The sequence below is a fragment of the Oculina patagonica genome, chromosome 7 (assembly GCF_052425735.1).
Source record: "Oculina patagonica isolate OP01 chromosome 7, crgOcupat, whole genome shotgun sequence".
NCBI classification, from domain to species: domain Eukaryota; kingdom Metazoa; phylum Cnidaria; class Anthozoa; order Scleractinia; family Oculinidae; genus Oculina; species Oculina patagonica.
Window position 1 is genome coordinate 12,593,468 of NC_135764.1, and position 23,920 is coordinate 12,617,387.

At 39.5% G+C, this 23,920-nt stretch overlaps 1 pseudogene across 1 annotated transcript; it reads left to right on the forward strand.

The window, feature by feature from the left end:
• The first annotated feature begins 1,411 nt into the window (after nucleotides 1-1,411).
• Nucleotides 1,412-22,494, forward strand: LOC144659213 (uncharacterized; annotated as a pseudogene). The gene is made up of 12 exons (XR_013571871.1): nucleotides 1,412-1,582; nucleotides 3,591-3,674; nucleotides 9,760-9,987; nucleotides 10,521-13,570; nucleotides 14,237-14,672; nucleotides 14,815-15,459; nucleotides 15,748-17,167; nucleotides 17,856-17,983; nucleotides 19,168-19,288; nucleotides 19,464-19,546; nucleotides 20,190-20,812; nucleotides 21,113-22,494. The product of XR_013571871.1 is annotated as an uncharacterized LOC144659213 (transcript).
• The last annotated feature ends 1,426 nt before the right edge of the window (nucleotides 22,495-23,920 follow it).

The window sequence follows — 23,920 nt, forward strand, 5'->3', positions numbered from 1 at the left end:
ATTGAAAAATCAAAATCATTGAAAGTCACTGCCACAGCCTCGCGATCGTAATATTATGTGATCGAACAACGGCCAAATAATTCTGGTCTCTTCGATATGTGTGGTAAATATTATTTCTTATTTGCGCATTTACTTGATTAAATGCGATTTTATGTTTTAACCTAAGCCGAGTCTTACTGACTGCTGTGTGGCCTGGCACGAACCCACTGGCAAAAAAAGACGCCGTTGTTAAGTGCCATCATTTCTGCGAAATCGCGGAAAACTGAAAGTGTTTTTGTTGCATCTGAGAGAATATGCCAATCAGATGCTTATATCCCGTGACCACAATCATTTATTTTGACCTTGGCTTTGATGTTTGCACTTGAGAAAGTGCTTCGGTAAGCACTTCCATAAATTCAGTAACATTCACTTCAATGCGTTTCTTTAGAAAGTGCAGCGCTTGCGAACAGCCCTATACATTCTGTAATATTATGATTGTGAATGTCAACTAAATCTTACATTTAACAGGCTTAACAAGAAATATCATTTACTACGGGACTATTTTTGTTACTCACTTAAAAATGCAACTTAGATGTGTCATCTTGGAAAGTGCTTACTGAGCACAATCTAGATGGAAAAATGTGATGACTAAGCACTTTCATGATACAATCGAGCGTGGTCTGATTGACAAGCTTCTTATTTTACACTCACGTGATTGTTTTGTTAAATAACTTATTTGTGCGTTGTTTGTACGTTGTACTGTGAGTTCGGTGACAAATCGTTCATTTGCAACTGAGAGTGGATATTGTATACCACAGCAAGATGAGGCTTGTAAAAAGTGTTTGCATTCTGATCATTTCCGAAGATTCTGAGTGACTGAATCCCACCAGTTCGCACCAGAACTCTGCCAGCATTGAGTAAACTTACCAGCTGTTAAATGTGAATACCTGTTGTATGTAAAATTGTATTAGTATGAAAAAATTATTCGCGTATATCGTTAAACCGAGTAAGAAAAACGCGAATGTTGCACATCGTTCTCGCCAATAGTCCCTTAAGCGTTCAGCGTGTAAAAATAAATGACCTATCTTATACCGTAAATATCAATGCAGAAACAGAACTTGTATTCCTCATACTCATAGGCGAATTTGTAAACAGTTCTTTGATGTTTTTCTACTATGCATAATCCGCTCCCGCCGCTAAGATCCAGTTAGTTTCGAAGTTAGTTTCATTCACGTTGTAATATGAAACAGTTCATGGTTGCCTCTTTCAGTTTCCACCGTTTGCAAATTTCCTTCTATATTAAATGACGTAAATATCCAATAAAATGAAGAAATCGGTAGAAAAAATCCTTTAAGCGCGCTTCTGCTCGCTTCGCTTGGCGCCTTTTGAGATTATAATCCATTTTAGCTATCACGTGTTACTATTGACAGTCTGAAGGCTTTAACATGCTTCCGTAAACGTTGCAGTCATTCTATCCTTCCATTTTCGCTTGGAATCATCGATCAACATGGCAAAGTAACTATTCTGGTTCGATTGATCGAGCCAGTGTTTGTTACTCAACACGCCAACAACAGCGATTCGATCGCAGTTCAAGGTTTCAAAGGTAAAACGTTTTCAGTGTTGTGTTAGTTATTCATTGCTAATGGTGACCCGAAGTGCTTAGCATGTGGACTGTATGTGCGACGGTGATTTGCAGACACGCATACAATGTGAATAACATGTAGTAACAGAGATAGTCATAAGCTAGATGCATGTGAATCGTCCGTTCAATACGTTGCAAGTTCTTGTAAGATTCAACTGACTACGGCTCTGAAGACCGAAAGCGAGGTGAGGCAACTGACTTTATTCTTTGATGGATGGATGGATAATCTTTATTTAAAACACGGTCAAATTCATCAGCTCACAATACAACAATCTAATTATAATATATATACAAGAAAGAGGGGAAATATAAAAATATATGTACAAAAATAAAAAGCTGCTTTCCACGAATGCCGTGCCCTAGAGTACTCGTTCAATTAGTTTTTTAAATTGCCCAAGGGACTCTGCTTGTCTTACGTTAATAGGAAGACTGTTCCACAAGATGGCGCCACTGTACGTAAAGCTGTTTTTGTAATAGTTAGTGCGCGGTAATGATTGAACGGCAATAAATAACCCCGTTCAATCATTGAGCGATCTCGAGCCTTCATGTAGACCAGACAGAACACAGTGGCCTTCGCGGCAATATGCCAAAACTACTGACTATACCGAGCCAGTTCAGTTCTGACTAATGATGCGATAGCAGCATGATATCGCCAGCTACAGTGACCGACAAGGAAATGCCGGACGAAAGTCTGTTCCGAGTATTTAGGCCTTGGCAATTTCGACGTAAATTAAAACGCTTCAAATGTATTAATTCAAGCTGAAGAAACCTCAAACGTGCTTAACTTTGCTATTTGTGTGGGTTGCGATGGTTTAAAGCAATTTCAGCGAGTTTTCCGGGACGCCGAGTAAGGATTTAATTTGACGCGACTCAAATGAAGCGTATAAATTGGGACATAGCGGATTTAGGAAGAGTCGGCAACCTTTTTTATTTCGCTCTGTAGACTGTGATCACCATTTTACGTTTACATTATGTATAGGCTGATTTCTAACAGAGAACATGGGGTATAGCTGTATTTCGATAAAGAAGCCCTCCACCGATAGCCTTACGATGAAGCCCGCAGAGACTTATTGTTGACCCGTTTCAGATCATGCGGTGTTCTGCAAATAATTGTTCTAAAAATTTGCATTCATATAGACATGAATTTTATTTTATAATTTGAAAGAAACAATTCTTCAGTAAGATCTCATAGCCTGAAATGGGCTACAAACGAGGGAAACAGAAATGCTCGTCGCTTAAGCTTTCGTACCTAACTTTCGCTTTATCGTTTAACTGAGAATCTTTTATTCCCCAAAACGTAAACACGTCGGTATTTACATATCAAATGATCTGAATTTCGAAATGGTAGGGGTTTTTCCCTTCTATTGTTGAAGGTATTCTATTGGATTAAAGGTGTCTGGTATGACGTCACGCAATCTATTCACAGGTATATTCTAGTCAGTGAAAAGGACATAAAGCGTCACGCAATGTATAAACAGTATAGAATACGTAATCAATACCTGGAGGTCTCCACGGTCAAAATCAAAAGCCATAGTGACTCGTCAGATTTTTCTGCTTTTATAATTGCACCCATAGGATATTAGATTTTGTTCAAGAAATCTACCGTCTCGTTGCATTATGAAATGAAAATAAAAATTAAAAAAAGCATGTCAAAAAAGCATCTGACTCATCGGATAGTAAAATATGCTGAAACATGAAAATTTGGGGGGTTTTACGTGACGTTACGAGTAATTTTATATGATGTTCGTGTTCATTTAATATCGAGCCATTCCACGAAATTCCGGAAGTTTCTGATCGGACTCCTAGAAAGGCAGGTACGGTAAAGAATCTGTGTTTCATTCGTGTAAAAGTTTTCAAAAGTGCTACTTTTACTATAGGTAGTAAACATTTACCTAGAGAAAAATTGTGTCCGTCACCTCATTTTCTCCTGAAGTGATAAAATGCCTCGTTTTGTGTTTTCTGTTCCTAGGAGCTGCTGTCGACAAGACTAGGAATTGACGTGAGAATAAAGGTTTAAAAAGACTTGAAAACTGAACTGTTTGACCAGACTGAGGTAAGAAGAACATTAATGAGGAATTTTTGTAACGTATGCAGTATAATGAATGACAGATTAATAGCTTCTCGGCCTGTCCAAGCTTTCGTGCACATTGTTGGACAATAGGGATGTTTTGAAATTTGAACGCATAAAGATACTTGTAATAGCAGTGCAAATGAGGTAGTAACGAAAACGAAGACCACGAAAACGAAGACCGAAGACCTAAGACCCATACGAAAACGAAGACCCGTACGAAAACGAAGACCCGACCAAAACCAGCGTTACCCAGAGTTGCGTGACATTAATAATAATGACAGAATAATATTGAAGCAGACTGAGCGTACTGAGAACGTACTACTGATCGCAAATCTAGACTTGATCGAAAACTAAAACCTGATCAAAAACGGTTGCTTCCGCGTGACAGAAGAGACAGCCAAAGTCCCCCAGCAGTAATGCACCGTATCGACATCTTCTCTCGCACAATACTTGCTTCAATAAACTTCGCTACCAGATTATTATTTCTCGCTTTACTTCCGCGTAGAAGGGTGCGGAGGGGGGAAGCGTGGGAGGGAGAAGGGGGGGGGGGGTTTGTGGTGGGATGCTCTCCAATGATGCTCGGGGGTTGAAGAGGAATTATCAGAAGTGACTTATTCATTATTCCTTCACATTTTTCACGACTTATTCATTATTCATTTTGAGACTTTTCTTGTTATTCATTATTCCCTATTGCCTAACATCCTAACTAAAGTGACAGTTCTTTTTGTATGGGATGGGGGTGGAATTTGATCGACAGTGCCTGAAAAATGCATTTGCTCTCCCTCGTCATCAGATATTTTTACCCTGCCCCCCTTCGTAAATCCTAATTTTTTATATGACCCCCCTCCCCCAAAAAATGACAACGTATCAAGCTAAATTTCGAATATCAGACAAATTGCAGTTTATAGTGATAACAAAAATACTGTAGTAGATTGATGGGACATGAATGTCACTGAGTCGATAACTGTGGGTAAGTTTTCGTATGGGTCTTCGTTTTCGTACGGGTCTTCGTTTTCGGGGTCTTCGTTTTCGTTACTACCGTGCAAATGACGAATGGATATCAGATCAAAGAACGGTGTGAGAGATCCGATGAACTCAGTGCATCAATCAATCAAGACGATTTAGGAGGCTGTAGCTGCTTATTTATAGCTGCTTATGTCTTTCCAAAATGAACATAAATACGTCTCGGGGGTATCACAGTATTTGATTAAATTGCTGACTAATCAAACATTTCCCAAAACACTTTCTTAATAGACTTATTAGGTCGGGTCGGTTCGATCACAAATTCAGGTTGGTTTCTTTCCTAGGCCTTTCACTCTTGGTCTCGGTTCTATCGCGCTTGAATAAGTTTGTTTTTCGGGCTTCAACGTTACCGTCGTTTGGTTTCTATATAAGGCCTCTTCATATGAGCCCGGTTGATCGGGTTGGCCCAGTTACCAGGATCTCGCCTCACTCTGTCCTTTTTTGTACTGAAAAATTCGATTTGTTCATATGAGAAGGCGGGCTAACTCGGTAACCGAGATTAAAAACCGAAATCTCCGAGTCAGCAACACGGATGAAAATTTTCCCATATGAACACTCCAACCCGGTTACCGGATGAATTTTTTTAAAAAGTAAGGCTTAGCTTCGTTTTCGCAACTAGTACTGTGCGGCTAAAAGGCATCATTTTGCCTTCTATCATACATTTCCACTTTAGAAGTATTCAAATTTGCTTCATTAGTTACGTTGCAAGTGTCGATAACAGCGAAGATATCCCGGTCAGTCGGGCGGAAACCTCCCATATGAACAGACGATAAGATTCGTCTCGGTAAAGGAGGGGGGTGAATAGGGGTATGCAAATCCGCCGATCCGTCACAATTTAATGACGGAATCCGTCGATCCGTTCTAATTTAATGACCAAGTAAATTAAAGGATCCGAAAGCCGTTTAAAAATATGCTCTGAATACGAAATCCGGGCCAAAATATAGTCAAAATCCGTCGATCCGTTTTCCTATTCACCCCCCTCGTAAAGAGACCGCCCGCTTACTGGGATCAAATTAAAAGGCCCTATGGGATTTTTTAATGCTAAAACATTTTACCGAGAAATTTCCCAAGCTACGAAAGGCCACGGTATTTATGCGATCGGCATGTTGTGACTAAATGTCGATGACCTTGCCCGCGTTACTCTCGACTGTAAATTTGTTCGGTTTTTTTATTTTATTTTATTATTATTTTTTTTTTTATCAAAATCAACAACAGTGTGTCATCGTAAATGCTTACCATGAGGCGCTAAATTTTTGCGGGAACTATTTTTACGATTGGTAATTGGGCTACACAGGGTAGTTTTTAACGGTCTGACCGGTAATAGAAAAACACGAGAATTTACGAAATAAAGCTCCTTTCCCTTTACTCCATTGCTTTCCGGTATGTCCTGGCTGGATAGCCCTCAACCATTCTCTAATAATTGCTAAAGACCGCGTATTTTTGCTATATGTATATGTATTTATTCGCATCCTGGAATTTGAAAGCTTTCTTTTGCGTCTAAAAGATCTTTTTCTTCATGCATTTGCTGTCAAAAACAATCAACCACATCAATTCAGGGAAAGGTGGCCGCTCTATTCTAGGCACGTGTGTGTGCATGTGCAGAGAGTATATGGTACTGTGTGCTTGCGAGAGTCTTTCCTGTGTAGTATTCCGACCGTTATAAAAACTAGTTGTACCTAATAAATCATCGGTCAAACAATTACTATAAACACAATCAACACTAAAAGGAAGCATTTACCCGACTTCAGCATTCTCATAAGTCAAGAAAACTCTATTTGAAGTCAACAGTCCGCCTTTGATTTTCATGTCTCTCTTCGATCGTAAATCAAAGGACTCCAAAGTCGAAAGATTATTTCATCGCTTTGAAGACCTTGATGTTCAATTTTTCGGCGGTCGAATATTCTGTAGGGTATTCTCTTTCGATTTATAATTCCCTAACGGTGTATTTATTGGTAAAGGGATGAATGACCACATTGAAAATTTTAACAGCGAGCCGCGTGGACGCCATTTTCGTCATTTGCTCTCTAGCAAAGAGTGAGAGACTGGGAACCAGTTGGGAAGAACAATACAACCCAAATATGGGGTTTACTTACACCCAAATATGGTAAAAAAAAGTACCTTACGCAGAACTAAAGATTTTCTTTGCCTATACACTCATACGCACACGGCTATATGATTCTGCCGCCTCGACAGCCTCGCCTCTTGACTCGGCTGTCTCGTTGGCAATAAAGAAACGAAAGAGTATCGTATTGTAGGTAATGTTATTGTCGCACTATACGTTATGTACTTACTATTGTATTGTAATTTGTGTATCGCATTGTAGATAGGGTAAGGACCGTATTGTAGGTAGCAAAAATATGGTATTGTATGTTATGTCACAATCGTAATGTAAAAAGTGCAAGAATGCAAATTGCCAATAGTGCTTTTGTGCAAAAACAAACAAAGAAACAAACAACTAAATAAACAAACAAGCAACAAACAAACAGATTAATCAATCAATAAATGCAATACAATAACAAAAGCCAAACAAATTGGAATAAAACGTATTGTTCAAATCATTTTTTTGCCATTTAAACTGTTATTTAAAAAGTTAATTCGCCACAAATTGTCTGTAGTTTCCAAATTTTTGGCCCAAAATTCTTGAATTTTGCAGTGTCATATCGATTTGGCTTAGCGATGTGTATTAGTCGTTATCAATCAATCAATCAATCAATCAATCAAAGCAATGCACTAACAAAACCCAAACAATTCGGGAATAAAGCGCATTATGTACAAGTTGGTTACTGGAAAGTAGGCGATTGCCGTCCAGGGCGAAGTATGGTGGAGGATTCGTTCCTCCGGTAGTCATGAAGGTACGGTACAGTAGCCATGAAGGCCTGCACGGAACCCTGAAAACGCCTGGCTAACGTGGCTCTAGTGAAGTTTGAAGGGCTAATCATCCATCAAATGGATATAAAGGATTAGAGAAACCATGGGAAACATGCACAAAATCACATCTGTCTTTTGAGGAGAGAATGCCCCTCCAGACGCACCGCTGTGAAAGCCAAAGGGAAGCAGCGATGCCGACCTCTCTCCTTACCCCAAAGACAACCACACTATTTGGCACGTGGAACGTCAGGACCATGTACGAAGCAGGTAAAGCTGTTCAGATTGCTGCTGAGATGACTACTTAAACTAGTCAATATTAGGCCTTTGTTAGACAAGATGGATCGAGTCAGGCTGCATAAGGCTGTCAACAGGGCAGGCAGACCTTTGTCAACAAATGCCTGAGGTCCATCATGGGCATCCACTGGCCAGAGGTAATAACAAACGCAAAACTATGGACAACAACTGAGCAGGAAAGGATCAACATCCAGATAAGAAGGCGAAAGTGGGGTTGGATTGGGCACACCCTCAGGAAAACCAACTACAATGTCACCAAGCAGGCACTGAGATGGAACCCACAGGGGAAGAGGAGCCGAGGCCGTCCCAGGAACAGCTGGAGGAGGAGCGTAGACGACGAGGCGAGCAAAGCAGGCTACACCTGGTGGCAGCTTGAAAGGATAGCTCAAAACAGACCATGATGACGAGCATTGGTTTTCGTGGACCTATGCTCCACCGGGAGTAAAAGGGTCTAAGAAGAAGAAGAATGTACGTTGTTAATTCGCCCCACATTGCCTGTAGTCTGTATTTTTGTCCCAAAATACTGAAATTTTGCTTTGTCATATCAATTTGGCTGAGCAGTGTGTGTTAGTCGAGGGTCTCAATAAGGTGGTGGCTTTTACGGTAAACGGGTAAAATCTTGGCTTTTTAACGGCTAAAGGTTACTTTCTTTCCATTATGGGTAACAGAAGTTTTAAAATTATAAAGTTAATAATTAATTTTCATTGTTGTTTTGACGAGTCATGTTCTTCAGAACTCGACTTTTTCCCTGGCCTTTTACCATGCTATGGCATGGCCTTTTCCTCTCCAGCATGATATATACTTATTATGCTTTCAAAACAGCTATAGATCGTTTTCACTATCACGCAATAAAAAAACGGAACCATTTGGTGAATGAATGCAAGAAAATTGGACATTAGAGGAGCTAAATAAAGCAGTGCAAGATTTAGTTCGGTGCGTTATCCCAACTTCAGATACAGCGAATTCGAGAAAGTTGTCGGATAAAAGCACAAAAGTGCACGCAGCAAGACCGAACGTAATATGGGTAGGAGTAAAGAGCTACTGCACGTGCTGAATACTAATAAGATGGCGACACGACAAACGAGAATTTGCACGTTTTCTTTCTTTTCAGAGATGTAGAAACAAGGTACTTTTAGCTACGCTGTATTTTAAAACTCAAAGACATGCATGCAGAAAAAGTAAAGCTGCAGATAAAGGCCTCCTAAAAGTAAAAACAAAATCTTCACGTGTAGAAATACAAACTTGTACATTTTCTCTAGGCCAATATGCAACATTCAAGTGAACACCCAGACCACCTTTCGATCTTGTAGTGTGCATTTTTGTGCTTTTTGCGGCAACCTTTCTCCAATTAGCTGTGTTCGCTAAAACGTTTTGCGCAAGTTTACAGTACGGACCTACCATTTGGGTGTACATCCGGATACACCAAAAGCTAACCCCATTGATGCTCTCTTAGTTGACTGTGTGCATAACGAATCGTATTTATTGCTTCAGCCGGAAAACAATCAGAGAAAACTCCATCACAGCCTTTACCCAAGATCTTTTTGCCAATGCAAAAATCAAATCAACAGCTTGAGACAGAAAAAGGTTTAATTGGTATGGAGAACATATGGTTTTCCACGATTCTTTCAGGACGTTAATGCTGCTAATTCTTCCAGGACGTAAATATACAGCTAATTTTAAGAAATAATATGAGGAAAATGTTTAGCTACTGTCCTTCGGGGTTGCCGGGCTTCAACGTAAGTTCGGGAGTAATATAGCGATCATATCACTCTTTGCAGTTGGTTGATTTGTAGAACAACCCAGGAATTGTGTTGCTAGGGAACTAAAAAATTTCGGAATAGAATGAAATGAAATCTTTTTTTTTTATTTTCTATTTTTGCAGGTTATTGGAGTTTATTCTACTCTAATGCTTTAACAATGGATATTTTAGTGGGGGAACCAACTGTACGCATTAAATGTAGCAGCCCGAGCAACTGGAAAACAGGAAAGGCTACTATTGTCAGGGTGCTGAATAAACCACTACAGTATCTCAAGAAGCAAATGTACATGTCGCATCCCTTAAAAGCCATTGGGTCGCGACTACAAGAACTCCACAATAGCTCAGACTATGGTAAGTAGGAAGGTATGTAGGTAGGTAGGTAGGTAGGTAGGTAGGTAGGTAGGTAGGTAGGTAGGTAGGTAGGTAGGTAGGTAGGTAAGCAGGTAGGCAAAATACAATTACGGTCAAACCTCTCCTTTCGGACACACCTTGATATTGCTGACAATTCTCATGATCCATGAGCAACAGGATTGCACATTATCTCTGCCTTAACAATATATAAATTGCAAGTGTCCTTGTAATTGCTAAAGATTATATTGTGAATGTAACTAAATAAAATCTGTTGCAATTATTCTGAACTAGCTAAGACTACAACTCACTACAAAATTAGTTAAAATAATAATGATAAAATCTTGCAACTTGGTCACGTATTTCGCTTTCAGGGTATTCATTATTCCGTATATCTCTGAATTGTGGGGTTGTGCTCTTTGAATCATGATTTGCACCATGACTACTTTGGGCAATCAATAACTTATTCTCTTTAGGTAGGTAGGTGGGAGCTCTGAACTACATAACTATTTCACTTTACTCCACTTTTTTGGCAGAAATCGATGAAATGGCGAGAGCTCAGTGCTTTCCTCCATACGAGGCTTATGGGGAAGAGGAAACAAATCGAATACAACCTGACATGCCTCCTATCAAAGCAAAATCTGTGGTGGCCGAAACCGTTGTGCGAGTACTTGATAGAGCTATAAACTTACACCAAACTGAGTTCATTGGTAAAGCGAGGGAGAGTCTACAAACTGTTTTCAAAATAATGACAAAGGCTGATGCGCGGAGTTTTGAGTTTCCAACCGGTTTCGGCAGGCAAGTACTTGATCGTGGAAAAGAACTCTTTTTCAAGGGCCGCGTGAGTTGCTCTGTTAAACACGGGACATTGCTTTTAGACTCAAGTAACGATGGGGCACAGTTCTACGTTTGCTTGCTTAACGTTGTTGGAGCTTTTGCTGTGACCATCTGTGAGTATGAAATTGGTAGGGAAACATTTTCCATGTTGATCTCTCTGCATCGTAAGGCAGATAGCACTAGTCATTTACGGGACTTGGGGGCTGCTTATAACAACGCTGGGTGTATATCACTGATAAAGGGTGACTTCAGCCAGGCAGAGTTTTATTTTAAGACTTCGTCGAAAAATTTAAAATCTGAGAAGTTTCAACAGCCTCGCAATTCGACACTGGAGGTTATGCTCATTGCATTACAGAGTAACATCAGCCGACTATTCCTAATGTCACGGAATTTTGGTAAAGCTCTTGAGAAACAAGAGCAAGTAGTCAAGCACTGTAAAGCCAAAGAAACCAATGAGCTTCCTCTTGAAGTTGTATTTACGGTGCTGAACAACCAAGCCGCGTTGCATACTTCCCTTACGAACTTTGGAATAGCAGAAGAAGCTTTACAGTGGTTAAAATCGTACTGCATCAAGATGAAAAGAGAAGACTGCGATTTTCTTCTTAATTTCGTATCGCTGCATCTCTGTGAGGTGTGTCATCTCGCTGGTAAGTCAAAACAAGCCGAGAAAGCATTCAGTCTTGAAACATTAACTTCAGCACATGGTACGGAACTGGGTCTAATGTTTGGAGGGCTTCACATCAATGTAAAAACTGAGGCTTTTGAGAAGATGATAGACGTGCTTGTACACAGAGGTAAAGTCAAATTTGCTGGCACCCTTTTAGAAAAAGGTGTGAATATTTTCAAGAAGAGTTTTGGACCAGATCATTTCACCGTGGCTTCGCTGCTGTACAAACAAGGAACGATTTTGAGTCTCGTTGGTGAGGATTCCAGTGCGGTTAAGAAATTTAAATGCTCCATTGCCATTTTGCAAGAGATGTTTGGTGTAATACATCCGCTTCTTCTCAAGTGCTACATGTCTCTTGGTGATCTGGCTTTGAGAATGAAACGTGAAGATGAATCGTACTTCTACTTTCAGAGAGCCATGGAAAACATCGAAGAAATATACCAAGTGTCATTTGTCAGTCAGTTGTCCAGGAAGTATGTGAAAATCACAAAGAATGCCAACTACTTCCAGGACAGCAGGATGTGTGTAGATAGAACCGAAGGTCTGATTGAAGATCTGGTTGCTGAGCATGGGTTGGCATTTGCTGTGTTGTTATCGCGAACAGTTGTTCCGGACAACAGCCGTCCTTTAGAAAGAAGGGAAACCAGTAATGCTCAGAAGACACCATGCAGATAATTTCATCCAAACGTACATGCAATTTTCTACAGAGTGGACAAACCTTCCTCCGTCAAGGTATGACAAAGGAAGCGGCTGTCTTTTTTCAACAAGCAGGGAAGTACTGCGCAGCAAACCATGTAGTTCGAGGTCTTCCTAACCAATGCCTTGCACGCCTATATAGCGTAATCGCCAAGAAACTGCTGGGTGGCCAGGAAAAATTGCAAGATAACCATGATTTGATTAATTGTTTGAAAGAACTTGGTGAAGTCATGACAAAGGTAAACACTGGTAGTAGATCCAGAAGAAGTACTGAAGATATAGCAGCAGTCACATCTCATTGTCAGCTCAATTTGAAGATCGTGTTAACTTCCCTCATGCTGTTGTCCATTGAGCTGAAAATGATCGATACCACTTTCGCGGTGTACGATTTGTATTCTAAACTTTCTCAGAACGACGAGAGTTTCCTGCTTCTCCTCAATGGTGGACTTCAGGTTTATGCATCAAGAACTTTAATCACGTGCAATGGGAAAACGGCCGTGCAAGACGTCCTTGTATCCTCCACAATTGGTATTAAAGAAGACGACTCAGAAAGCTCCGTTCCTGAAAACCAGTTGTTCAGACGTTTAGCCTGCAAGAAGAATGTGCCAACCGACAATTTTTTGGTTACTTACAATTCATCCATTCTTCTGGATATCGATGACCTGCAGGCACTGGAAAGAAAAATATCACTCTCAGTCCAAGAGTGCTTTCAGCTGAAGTGTTTTGAAACTGGTATAGAAGGCAGTGCAACTCAGGTTCTTGTTGATCTGACTTCAAAGTCCACCTGTGACTTCTACGACATCTTTTCAACTGGTAAACGCATTCAGCTTTTGCCACTGTGTGTATTAGAAGAGGCCAACGCTGACGTTTCTCATGGGAAATGTTTCCGAGATTTCCACGGCCATGCGTCAGAATATCACATGCCTGACCTTTGAAGATGAGCACACGAGCTCTTTCATATTCAGAAAAAATGCTCTCTCTCTTCTTCAGCAGTATAATTCTGGAAATATTTCAACTCTGTCGGTAGAAAGTCAATGCCTTTCCATGACGGTTTTCCATCCAGTTAAAGCTCGAGTGTCGATGTGGCGTATGGATAAATGCATCAAACAGAAAATCCAGTTAGTACAAGCAGCGAGGCATGGCCAAACGGGTTGGACAGTGCCCCAGCAGACGTCCTGTAAAGAGCTGGTAGGAAATAGTAGTGTAGCAGACAGGTTCTCTTGGCCAGACATCGATCACTGGGCAAAAGCATATCACGTGAAATTCCTGGCTGACGAAGTCGACTCCGATGAACCACTAGACGTCTCAAACGCGCACTGTGAACGACACGGGATCGTCTCTGATAGACAGCATGAGAGATGTGTTCACATTTCTAGTGAGGAAACTGTAAGTACTTGAAGAAAAATTGTTCTTGAGACCCATTTCTTAAATGTACTGCAAAGGCGGTAGAGTAGTCTAGAGTTTCATTCCTGGAAAGTCGAAGATCTACTGACATTCTTGTTTTAAGCATATTCGCAATTGGGTTGTGTCACTCTGCAAGACATATTCACACCCAGTGTAAACCTTCAGTGGTCTCACAACTGGGAACACCTTTTTCGATAGTATCTTTACGTTTGAAGATTATAAAGATAGGTTATAAATATTCTTTTATGTGTGTGGAGCTGGGCAAAGACGTCCTAATTCATGTACACAACTTCAAATCTTGGAATCGAATCCATATGAAGCGCAGGACTTAAGTGGGATTTCTTTGCAACTGCTTCAGTTGCCTCACCTCAGCGAGATACCTCTTTTATTTTAAATGCCCAGTTGTTTATCACCGTGGGTTTCAATACACAAAATCATACGTCAACTGCTTGAAGAAATTATATAACTCTTAAATTTACTCTTGATTGTAACGAAGAACCTCACTCAAAAGGCGTAATATCGCCACTGTTGAAGTATTTGCATACTGAGGCATTTGGTATTCACTGGTTCATAATGCGCCATCTTCGGTATTTGTTGATGAGAACTGCAAAGTAATCTGATTTAATCGTTTCACTTTGTAATTGCTAGGAAGAGAATGAAAATCTGAGAATCTGCCTAAATGCTAGCGTTCTAGAAGGTCTAACGGTCATCAGCGACATATCACGCAAGCTGTATGAAAATGGGACCCAAAAAGACGACGATGTCACTGAAGTTGATACAGACAACATAGAAACAAGTTGTTCGCCCAGCTCTTACCAAAGTCAATTACAGAATGAAGTCATTTGCAGTAGTTTTGAGGCAACGACCATGGATCCTAAAGCTGAGATGGAAAGCCGCAATTCAACATTGGAGGCTCCGGACTCGACTGCTGTTGAAGAAGGCCATGGACACGTGAAGAAAATGCCATGGCCAGGGAAGAAGATGATGATGAGTTGGGGAGAAGTCTTTTCGAAAAAGATCGACAATCAAGACGTTCTTTCATGGCTGAGTTACAAGAAAGTTTAAAGAAAAAAAGAAACACCTTGTAAGTCGAATTTTTTGAAACATGAAGAAGTGACACAGAAAGGTAGCGACGTCGTGATTGACGTAAAGGAAGAAGGAACACGTCATGTGGCCAAGTCCGATAAGTCCCACAACAGTCCAACACGCATTGCCGTCACGTTTAGTAGTTTTGAGCAACCGCCGTTTAATGCTGAAGCTGCATTACAAACCCGCAATTTATCTGAATCGTTTTTACATGACGAAAGGTCCAGAGAAGCAGATGATGAAAACGCATTAGAAGGACATTTGCTTGAAAGAGACAAACACTCAAGAAGCTCTTTGATTGCCGGGCTAAAAGACCCCCCAACAGAGGAAATGACACACAAATCGAATAGTCTGGGAGATGAAAATAGCTCAAGTTGTGATAAAAAGTCTGACAAACAAGACTCTGTAGAAGACCCACGTTATCATGACACACGCAATGTTGAAAGCTCTCTTCTCCCCAGTGAAAGTGGCCAAATTACACATGACGACAATGAACAGAGTATCATCGAAACCAGTGCGGAGAACGTATTACCTAAAGTTGAAGTAGAGGATGCCACATTGCTTAATTTGCATCAGTCAGAAAAACCTTCCTTCATTCACGATCAAACTCAGGGTCAACAAGAAAGCAATCTGCAAGAGGTCCGTGGGCCGAGAACGTACACAGCAGCCCAAGTTGAAATGGACAAAGGAAGCTACCAAGTTGAAGAGGTAAAAGACCACAACATGCAGGAAAGTAATGGAAGAGAGGTGACAGAAAGCAGCAAAGCTCAACATAAACCGCTGGGGTAATCCCATTTCAAATAGTAATTTGACGAAAACAGTAACACCAAGAACATCATTTGTGGTCGATGACGACATGGTTCCTGACGGGCCCACCAGTGGAACCTCTAGAAGAATCGAAACCAATGCAAACGACTTAATGTCTTTAATAAATACGAGTGGTGTCGACAGGCCTTTAAAGAGAGTTGAAAATAATCTCCAAATGCAGTCATTGCTCTTCCCCGAAAAAGATTTATGCCATGATTAAAAGGAACAGGATTGGGAACCAAAAACATGAAGAAAACATCCTTTAGACATCCATTTCTTGTTTTTTTGGGGGGGTGTCTTGTTGACGGAGATAGCAGCAACATGTCCTTTGAGGAAGACGTTGTGGATGGTCCTGTTTTAGCGAATTTCCCAAAAAGAGTTGAAGTAGGCATTCATAGAGGCAAGGCATTTAAGACAAGTCTGGATACCAGAAAGGAAATCAGTGGAAACGATACCACTACATTTCCGTTGGATACCACTCGAGATGTGATCGACGGTCCTGCCTATTTTACTAAGTCTGATGCTTACCTCAATGATATGCCTTTGGACTTCGGAGGAGCTAGGCCAAAAGAAAGATCGACGAATACCATCAGAAAAACGTCAGCAACCAATATCAAGAATACTGAAACAATCCCAGCTTATCAGTACGAAGAAATGGAAACTCATGGTATTTTCCCTCGCTTTTTGGCACGCCATACTGTAAAGAGTAATGGAGCAACTTTGGAGGCACCTTTTCAAGACGAATTCGACGAACTGTACTTCTCAGCCAAAACGATGGCCCATGGTGGGAACCTGCAAGCACCCTGGAAACGATTCAATCCGCCGAACTATGCCTCAAACGGCAGTGATTTAAGCTTAGATGCGGAGGAAGCATTTGCAGCCAGACCTGCAACCCGAGGTGACGTTCAGTCGCTTGGAATTTACCAGAAACCTCCACCTTATCAAAAGGAAAGTTGGCATTTCCCACCTCCGGTAGCTGATGAAACTCCTGCAGTGCAAAGAAACTGTGGCTTTGATAAGGACTGTGCAAGTCAGCAAAACTCAACTCAGATGGATGATTCTTTTGTTTCTAAGATTAAAGCGCTGTTTAGCAGCCGTGGGTCGCAAAGTGCTTACAATGAAATGAACTCGATGACGAATGAGTACCACAGCAGTATAGATGATAATGGAGCACTACAGTCATTTATAGCGGGTGAAGGTCAGCAATCTTCAGCGGAAGATTCTATATCATCTCTTCTCGGAAGTCTTAAACAGATAATGGCCAAAACCGTCAAACTGATTGCTTCAAGTGATACTGTCGGAAAGCAACCCCAGCAAGAGCCAAAAGAAATTGAAAAGGTGGGCATACAAGAAGAAGCAAGAGGGAGTAGAGATCAGGAACAAGCTGTAACAACAGTGGTCGAAGATTCAAGGAATCAAGAAGAATCTAGTCAAGAAAATGAGCCAACCCTGGACACCGAGAGGCAGTCAATACCTACACAGGAAAGGCAATCAATACCTGTGCAGGAAAGTCCACGACCTGTATGCAGTCATTATCAGCGCCGGTGTCTGGTCCGTTTTCCGTGCTGTGAGAAGTTCCACCCTTGCCATCGTTGCCACAATGAGTCGGAGGGTTGCAGCGATGATCAAGCGAGAGCCATCAATGCTACGCATATACGATGTACCATCTGTTACCATGAGCAAGCGGTGAGATGTTGATATGTTATTTATACCTTATAGAACAATTTTCGATTGAGTGTCGTAAAAACAAAACCAACGTAATGACTATGGCCCATCACAAATCGAGTGAAACAACCAAAGCTCGAAGCAAACACACGTAGGCAGGCGCAAAGCGAGGGAAGTTGTATGTGAGCGAGTCAAGATTGATTTTGGTTTTAGTTCTGATAAGATAAAAAGTAGCGCGGGATGTTTTTAACCAATCACTAAGAGTATACGTAGTAATGCAAAACCAGAGCAAACGAGAGTTACTTTTGACACTCAAGAGAAAATCGCTGTTTGTACCAAATATATATAATTCATTTGAACTTCAAGATCAGGTTTTTGCTAAGAAAAGCCAGAATAAATAAAATAAAAAGATGAAATAAATAGATAAAATGTTCTCGTCCTTAGAAACAATGCATGATTCATGAGCCAAATCTTACAGAGAATGATTCAAGTAGCTTACAAGTGTTTTTTTACAAGTTAACAACCAGATGATACGTTAAAGCTGATAGATCTTATTTATGTTTTAAGATTTGTACAGATAAAAAAGAATGAACTAGGCTAGCTTAACATTCGTCACAAAAATGACGGATTGGCATAAATGAGCAGCATGCGTGGCTTAAATTCAAACCATGTCACCTAATATCAAGTTGTTTGTTTTCATACAATTTAGATTGACGAACAAAGTCAAACCTGTGGTGGGTGTAAATCAAAAATGTCTGAGTATTTCTGCCCCACCTGTAAGCATTTTACATCGGTTGACAAGAATCCATTCCACTGCGATAAATGCGGCATCTGCAGGTAAGTTGGAGATGAAAAAAATAAAAATTAACTTATGTATGGTCTACGCCCAATGTGGTAAACAAGGGAAGCCAAATTATGAACAAATTAGAAAAAAGTGGCAAATCGTCACTTTCTTTAAAAATATATATGTTCACACTTCGCCAATGGAATCCAAAAGTGTCACAAGGTAGAAGATTGTTGATTTTACCAAGCTGCTAGCCAAAGGGAAACTTCCAATGCAAACGCTAACAGGAATAGAACCGCTGTTTCAGGCAGTTTGAATACCTTCGTCAATGTGGCCATTGTGGCATTTAGTTCAGCTGTTAATTTAAATAGAGTAAAAATATTAAAACTGAAATCTGGACTTTCCACTGATGAAGGGCTAAGCCCGAAACGTATGAAGCTTTGAACTGTTTTAACCCTATTCAGACCGGGCATTTTAGGACCTTCTCAGACCGGGGGGGAGGGGGCTTCGGAAGCCCCCCCTATGTAACTTCCAGAATATTTAAGCAATCACCATAAAACTTATAGGATGTATAGTATGTCCGAAACTCTTTCATTTGGTATACGTCACGTGGGATGGTGACGTCACATCACGTGACAATTACATCATGATGTCAAAACTGCCGCCATCTTGGATCCGCCATCTTGGATTTCAATTTTTTTTCCAAAATGCCAGAAAACCACCCAAAATCACTGCAAAGTACTCAAAATAAAAATGTGCTTTAAACCCCTAAAAATGTAAAAATAATTCCATTTAAGATGATTTATTAACAGAAACACGCAAAATTACAAATTTGGGAAAACATGCCTGTCAAAATGCCGTTGCCATGGTGATGTCAAGTTCCTGACACATCATCTAACCCTACCAAATTGTTGCCAGATAAATTTTAGGAAAACTCAGAAAGCTTGGCAGCGTTTGGTTAAGTCTAAAAAAAAGTTATAAAAGTTCAAAGTCAGCGCGGGCCTCAAACCCCCCCACCCCGGTCTGGATAGGGTTAAAAGCACTTAGTACTCATTTAGTGGGAACTTTTTTAACTTTGAAAATATTAAGCTGGATATTGGTATCTCCAAATTCGTTCTCTATTTTTTAACTTATTCTAAAAATACACTCGATATAAGCCAATCAAAATCTGGAAAACAATGCTTCCATTCCCAAAGTACTAGTGCTGTCCTAAATTTACTTATATTGCCTTCTTCAGGATCCACAGAGATAGATCGTTTCACTGTGACGTATGTAACGTGTGTCTGGACAAACGCCTACAAGGCAAACACAAGTGCAGACCAGATTCTGGACACGACGAATGTTGCATTTGTCTGGAGGTTAGATTTTTGTGCTCGAGTTTATTTTTCCATTCGAAGTCACTCCGTCAGTTTTAAATTCCCGGGAGGGAGGAAAAAAAAAAAGAAAAAAAAAGTTAGGAGTGGTGAAATAATTCCCCTTTTTAAAATTATTTTTAGTACTACACAATTATGCTCTTCTGCGCCTTTTTTTCAGGACGCCTTCAGTGGCTGTCAAATTCTTCCTTGTTCTCACAAAGTTCACAAAGACTGCGCAATAGCAATGATACAAAATGGAGTGTAAGTATTCATGAAAATGTCAATGCTTCATTAAGATAAATCTGTCTTTGTCAATCAATCGTACAATACACACGGATCTCTGTGGTACCATGTTGTCATGTTACGTATTTTCTGCTCGATTCTTTCTAATAACAGTGGAAAATAAGATGCTTGGTGGAATTTTAATTAGTGTAGTTTTCGTTTTAAAGCTCGTCATATATTGTTTGCATGAGGAAGCGCCAGGTTTTTTCGAAATTCCAGAAATATTGTACTTCGCAATCGCTTCGACTGCGTTTTGCTATCTGGAAAGGTAATTTGGTGATGGAACGCGCCTTTCATGCCTGAAAAATAAAAAAGCCGAGAAATTTTCGGTACTTCGACTTATTTGGGGAAGAAAGGTCCCGCCTTCACTCCTCTCCTCCCCAAGCCCTTTTGACCTCCTGTGAAGAGGCACGACGTAGTGAGCTAGTTGTACCACGTATTCTTCTTTATTACCTGTGAGCAAAATATGATCATATGGTTCGGACCGTTGAGTTTTATTAGAATTGTTTATTGCGATTGCGGTCTACGGGGGTATGGGATAATGGTTAAAAGTATAATTTTTTGGCTTAATTTGAGAGGAAGATAAGTTTGTATACTCACAGTTTCATCTGTTTTTCCACAGCCGGACATGTCCAATTTGCCGCCATCCGCTGTTCAGTCAACCTCAAAATAGTCCCCAGTAAAAAAGGCCCTCATTAAATTAATTAATTATTAAACCCTTAGATGAGAAGTGGTGATACCACAGCTAAAATGCAATTTTTAATATTTTTTGTCGTCATACATGTGGTAACAATTCTGTTTAATCATACATGAACATTTTTTAATAGTTTAAAGCACGAGAAAACTTTGACAGTATAAGTAGTACCCACGTAGGACGTAGCATTCCAATACTGCGAAACCAAAACTTGGAGAATTGATCCGGGTGGAAAAAAACTTTAACATTTTAATAATATGTCATAATAACATAATATGTAATAATTCATAACATTTTACAAGGCCAAGGTGATAAAAATATATAGAGCAAAGCTCTACAACCCAATCTTAGATATTAAACAATTTTAGTGTTACTTATTAATTACCTTAGTTCATGATAGCTTGGTATTGCCACTCCTCAACAAAACATATTTGATTATGATTGATTGACCAATGAAAATCAAGTAAGCAACACATGATGAAGGACGGCTGTCCTACAGCGTGCCAGACGAAGGTCCCTCTGTGCAAAATAAAGGACTGATGCAATTGCCAGTAAGTAAAAGCGGCTACTGTGGAATTCTTAACTGACACCCTCTCCTTATTTTTACCCAATCGTTTGGCTGTTCTTATTGGATTTTGCGTTTTCCTTATAAAAATCATTATATTTTGAAAGGCGATTCATAAATGTCAGCCTTAAATGATGGACCAATTATGTCGAATTTGTAGTGATAAGCACAGCTCGACATTATCAGGCACCTCCGTGTACATCATTCGTTTACTGAACTTAAATTAATAAGAAGAAACAACTGAAACCACTGATATTAACCCTTCTATGTTGTTTATTTTTCGCAGGCCTCGATACGCAGGATTGAAGTCTGCCATTTGTTGCTGAAGATGAATCAAACGTTATAACAAAACAGACAGCATCTTACTCATCCGAATACACTTCCGACTGAAGTTCGTTTGTTGTTGAAACTACTTGAGCGTTGATTATTCATTATTACATTACATTACATTACATTACATTACATTACATTACATTACATTACATTACATTACATTACATTACATTACATTACATTACATTACATTACATTGCATTGCATTGCATGTTGTGACTAATACAATAAAGGAAGGAATAGATAAGGGCAAGATGTAGTAAAACTATCTTAAAATACACTTAAGAGGAAACGAGGAAACACAAACTGAAGTAACATAGATGTTGCAAAAGTCGGTGTGGCAGTGATTAATCCTGAGCAAATCGTCTTTCGTCTAGATCATAGATGAGATATCTGTGCTATTAGTATAAATTCGGTTTGTCTTCAAAGTAGAACTTATTAGTAATATTTAATTAAGATAGGTTGTGTCGTTATAGAATCATAAGTTAAACTGAAATCAGGAGTTAAATTCTGTCTTTTTTTAAGTAGTTGCACAAACGCTGTTAATTGACGAACGATCGCATTTTACTTCTTTAGATAAATAGGATACAGCTAAAGGTACCGATTCTATAACTTTGGTCTTTTTTTAGAGTAGGATACACTGATTATGTAGAGTGGGCTATAAAACATACACTCTGATGTATGAATTAGAATGGGACGTCATTAAGAGTTAAACAGTATTATTGTAGACTTAGACGTTGTATCGTATTATAGAATTACAATTTAAGCACAAAGCGGGAGTAAAATTTCGTTTCAAGAAGGAACAAATTGTACGAACGCCGTTTATATAACTTCTTTTATTTGGATTATACTACTTTGAACGTTTTTAATTGGCATACTTTTTAGACAAATGGCTTTCCGCTGAAGACATTATTTCATAACCTCGGCCTGTCTGATTCACACTCAATGTACCAGAACTACCAATGTACTAGAATGCACCAGAACCAGTTAGTTCATATGCAGTAAAAATACCAAGACGACTGAGTTTATACCAAGAAATTGGGATGGTTAAGGGCTTACAATAATAAGACAGATGAGTAACAGACAGGCAGATCATGCTAATAGTGATGTGTAGCAAGGTAGTTATAAATTAATTGAAAGCTCAAGATTTTGGTGACTCGTGTTACAAAAAACAAGTTAAACAAAAGGTTTATTGAAATATCGTTTTAAGGAGAAAACATACCCTTCAATTATCAAATTTGAAAGGTTTACCTAAGCATTTTAAGTAGACTTAGAAATAGTAATAAAGCTAAAGTACATGTGTAGAATTTTACTATTTAGTAAGACCCCCCACCCCCTCTTCCAAAACCAAAAAAACAAACATAAAAACTTGGTTAGCACAAATTAATAGTGATCTGGGTAGTCGCCTGAAATAGTGATAGGGGACTGAGTCCAAAAAAGGTTTTTGAAATACCGGTAACAATAAATAGCAACTTATAAACTTTGTATTAATTGTTTGGATTATATCTTCTTATTTGTAGCATTCCGCTACAAAAGACCTGAATAAACGGAATAAAGGCACCACACTGGTTTTTGTTTTGTTTTTGTTTCTAAAAAAAAATTAAAAATCTGGCAGAGACTATGTCACAGTGTTAGTGCGTGCATAATTTCATTTTCTTAGAATATCTTGCCTTCGAAGGAGCATCGAATCGCGGGCCCCTTTTTTCCGTTTCTTTGCTTCAAAATAATGAAGGAAATGAGCCCAGGACACGTTCATAATGTAAATTAAAAAATTCAAGACAAAAAAAAGTACACATAAGCTCAGCATTTATTGCCGTAAGATTTTTTTCGAATTCGTCAACATTATGTCGTTCGCGTTTTCTACCAGCCCAGGTGCATTTCACACGCAAAGAAAAAAATCACCAACACCATAGAGATACCGTTACTGTAACAACTGACTATAGAGTTCCTTTTTAAAAAATAAAGAAACAATTCAGGGCTGGCATGGACTGGATCTAGCCTTCTCTGCCATCGTCTTGGAAGAACTTTGACAGTACTTCCCTCTTTCCTGGACAACTACCTTTACATCTCTTATAAGGCGTTGAGCAATTAGCTTCGCAGCTTTGTTGGTCAAAGCACCTGTTAGGATCACTTAAGCAGTTGATTTGTTTATCTTCACATGCGCGCAAGCAACTATTTACAGCAGCTTGAACATCCATGGATACCACCACAAGAACAACAAAGAGCGAAATTAATCCTTTCATCTGCAATAAAAAATCAATGTAACAAATTACAATACAACATCAAAATGCCCCAGTATGTAAGGAAGAAGGCCCCGCGAAAAGACTCATTTTCCGAACTTTAGCTAATGGTACCATTAGATACCCCCTCCTGAAAAGCGTGACAATTGCATTTCAATTCTCCCACCCCTCCCTTGCACGTAAAATGGAAGAGGAATGGTAAATCGATTTTTTTAATTTTTATTGATGGTATATGTGCATGTGTAAATATTTTGTATAGTCAACTATTGCTTGTGAAAATAGAAAAAAAGGAGTGTGTCTCGAAGGATAACGTTTTTGCCTATTTTTACATGTTTTGTTTTGGCTTATTTTATTGGGAGAAACGAGATGGCATATAGCTTTTCATGTTAGAAAAGATAAAACTTACTACACTAGTTTCTTGTTCTTTGTTCTTTGATGAATGACACTTCTGCTATACAACCGTTGGTTGGAGGCGAATAAGGCGTAAGTCTTTCTTTGTCCAAGGGATTATAATAAGAAAA